A 3,991-nucleotide genomic window follows, 5' to 3' on the forward strand; every position below is an offset into this window, starting at 1 on the left:
CATCTGGCATCATTTATTTTATTCAACCATCGCAATGACTATCCCACACCTCAGTGAGCTGCCTCAATTTTTCTTTCTTTCTTTATGCCTTTCTTTCTTTTCTGATCTTGCTTGAAAAAAATATGTGTACTGGTCTTTAATGCTTTTCCTAGTTGGAAACTATGTTGTGGGAACATTGCTGGGACATCCATTCAGGTATGTTCACACTCAACACTCCTGCCATAACGGTAGCTATGTCAGACCGCAGTCCTGGATACACCAGGTTCATCCCCCTCCAATCAGAAGACTCTGTTAATGATTTCATGTAGTCTGATTGATCACATCGTTATATGATTCAGCAGAGGGTCAATCAGAGTGCAGCTAGTACTGTTTGTCGAAACATACAGTATGATGTTAGCTCACCCATGGACAGACAATACTGTGATAATGACCGAAAGACTGTTTAACAACAAGACAAATGAAGCGACTATCATCACATGGAATAACACTCACACACACATCATTATCTTGGACAGACAATCTGACTATCTTGTCAATGTCACTGTGGTGTAACACCAGTTTAAAGCTGAAACTGTCTTTCAAACTAGCTATATCCTCTACAATGTTTATGTCTCATTTTGTTTGCCCATTAGGCCTATCATGCCTAGAGAGAAATGCAGCTAGTGGAAATGCATTGAAAACACTGACGTCTTATTGAATGCCATAGTTATCCGGAGATACTGTATGTTTGATCCGAGTAATGAGACAACCAGACTAAGCGGCAGAAAATAAATGTGTAGAACATTTTAAACACTTTCCCCAGTTATTGCCGACAAGGCCTGTCTAGAAAAAGGATGCCCATGTCATCAACTGTCTCTCCATTGGTGATTTTGTAATGAGCATAATCTGTTGAGTTCATTTTTCATATTAAATGTGATAAATTACTAACGACATCTGTAATAAATGCAGTAAATGGTATGAACATTTTGAGTGCTTCTTTTATCTCAACTGGTGTTTCGAAAATCTGGTAACAGTTTTTTAGTTGTTACACCTGGTAAATTATAAAGAACCCTATGAGAACAGCAAGACTGATATTGGCCCCATGGTCATTTGAATGTGAGACCCCTGACTTAAAGGCTGTTTAATACTGAACCCGTTTTGATATACAAATGCATGGGCAGAGGATCGTTGTAAATATATTTGTTGAATCTATCAATTGACAGACATATCCCTTGATTAGCACCATGTTGCATAGCTATATGGACAATGAGTCTGTCAATCTGTTCTCTATGATATTTGTCGGTCTGTATGTCAAGCACAAACTGCTGCCCATCTGTCAATCTTCCTGCCATGATTTCAGGCAGCGGTGAGGAGAAGAGGTCATATCATAGCAGAAGCCCGAAAAGGCAATCCAGCCCATTTTAAATATTTTACACTATTTTAAATGAGGGTTATGAATGATAGATCACAGGGCAGAGAGAAACTATGAACCTGAAGATTCTCTAATGACCTCAAGCTGTCCATCTCAGAACTCATCCAACCAGTCCAGCCTTCGGATTCTGATTTAGAATCTCACAGTGTTCTGTGTGTACACTAGAAAGATCACCCATTAGACTGATAGAGCAACCCTTTCAATGAGCAGAGAAAATCACTGCACAAACAGGAGAGCTTCAAATGAAGTTCGTTTTCATTAGTTTCATTACAATTTCATTGCTTTGCCCTTGGTTACATTTTGTATATTTCGGTCAAAGTTATGAAACTCTCCTTGCATTATTCACAACCATCAAGGAAAATTGCACATACGCATAAAACATGAACCCATAACTATCAGGGCCGACTCCAGGCATAAGCGACATAAGCATTTATTTTTTATTTTTTATTTTAACTCAGTCGGGGTCTCAACTTACTGTTGAGAGTTAGAATAGTAGAAAATCTGGTTGTGCATCAGCAGTGTTAATCTTGTTATGTCGGTCATGGATAGTCACTCAATTACCCATGTCAGGTAACCATTTTTAGATGGGTAAGTTAGTCTATCTGTAATAATCATGGCCAAATGCCGACCGGGCACGCAGATATCATTAACATGGCATAAGTCGTGGCACAAAGTGTAGAATTGCAGGAAATTAGCTTAAAAAACAAATCTCACTTATGGGCCCCCAAAAGGCAAGAGCCGGCCGGCCCTGATAACTATAAGGTGGAAACACGTATCAAATTGTTTGAATTTGATTTATGAAAATACTCAAACACTGTTGGTGCCACTTTACAATATGCAATATATATGGTAGGCTAGTTACCCATGATGTATTTCATTATAATTTTTTGAACACTCAGTTAGCTCATTTGAGAGCTTAAAGGGCAACTTCACCCCTTTTCAACCATATTGTCATTATCTCCAGCACAATACCAGTGTCTACATGTGTGAAAAATGTGTACGTACACTATACTGTAAGTAAGACCAACACTAGACACGATTCAATCAATATTGGTAATACAGGGATCATTTATATATTTCAGTAAATGAATTCGTCTCACAGAGGGAATGTTTGAATTAATGCAGGTCTACTGTTGAGATTATTTTTATTGCATTCTTACCGCGCACGTAGGGGGTAATTCAGACCAGAGTTACGTGCACGTAAATGGAACTTTATTCCCTTTTTGTTCTCTCTGTTCTCTCTCTACCTGTATTCTGACCGTGAATTTAAGCATGAGGTAAAGCATGTGACAGCCAGCTATTCATTTCTTTGGGGTGAAGATCATAGAAAGGAGGTGTGGCAGAGTTGTCTCCAGACATGCCGTATTCTGATTTTTACTTAATCCCCTCATAATTCCTCCACCTTTACGTACAAGGAAACCATGAATAAAGTCGACCACTTGTCGGTTTCAAGTGGAAAAACATCTACTATTTCCGATAGAAACAACACCATTTTCCATGCGCTGGAATCTATAAATTGATAGGTGCTAGGTAAATGAGTAATCCGTTTGGAAAAGGAAATTGTAAATACAAATAGAAATTATTTTAGATGATTTTTCCTTATGATCGCTGGAGACGAATGTGAAACCAGTCATATGGAAGGAAACTGAAAATCATATCAACATGGCATGTATTTCAGCCCCTTTTACACAGTGATGTAGGCTATAAATAGCTGTGCAGTTATTCCAAATGTTAATTGTATGTCCTCATAATTTGCGGGGATGAAATTTGGAGCCCGAAGCTTCTGTTGCCCTGAACCTGGCTACCGAGTTTATTTATGTGCTGTTTTACCCACTTTATATGTATAACAAAGATATAAACGCAACATGCAACAATTTCAACGACTTTACTGAGTTACAGTTCATATAAGGAAATCAGTCAATTGAAATAAATTCATTAGACCCTAATCTATGGATTTCACATGACTGGGCAGTGGCGCAACCATGGGTGGGCCTGGGAGGGCATAGGCCCACCCACTGGGGAGCCAGGTCCAAATCAGAATAAGAAGCCGGATGTGGAGGTCCTGGGATGGCATGGTTATACCTGGTCTGCTGGCTGTGAGGCCTGTTGAACATACTACAAAATTCTCTAAAATGAAGTTATTAACTGTCAATTATCTGGCAACAGCTCTGTTTGACATTCCTGCAGTCAACATGCCAGTTGCACACTCCCTCATAACTTGAGACATCTGTGGCATTGTGTGACAAAACTGCACATTTTAGAGTGGCCTTTTATTTCCCCCAGCACAAGGTGCACCTGTGTAATGATCCTGCTGTTTTAATCAGCTTCTTGATATGCCACACCTGTCAGGTTTATCTTGGCAAAGGAGAAATGCTCACTAACAGGGATGTAAACAAATTTGTGCACAACATATGAGAGAAATAAGCTTTTTGTGCAGATGCAATATTTCTGGGATCTTTTATTTCAGCTCATGTTTTTGTTCAGTTTACTGTATTCTAGTCATGGCTCATCCTATATACAGTAACTACTGCTGTTTACACCTTTTCTATCCATATACTGTCCATATTGTCTATACACACC

This window comes from Salvelinus fontinalis, chromosome 15, assembly GCF_029448725.1.
Source record: "Salvelinus fontinalis isolate EN_2023a chromosome 15, ASM2944872v1, whole genome shotgun sequence".
NCBI lineage: Eukaryota > Metazoa > Chordata > Actinopteri > Salmoniformes > Salmonidae > Salvelinus > Salvelinus fontinalis.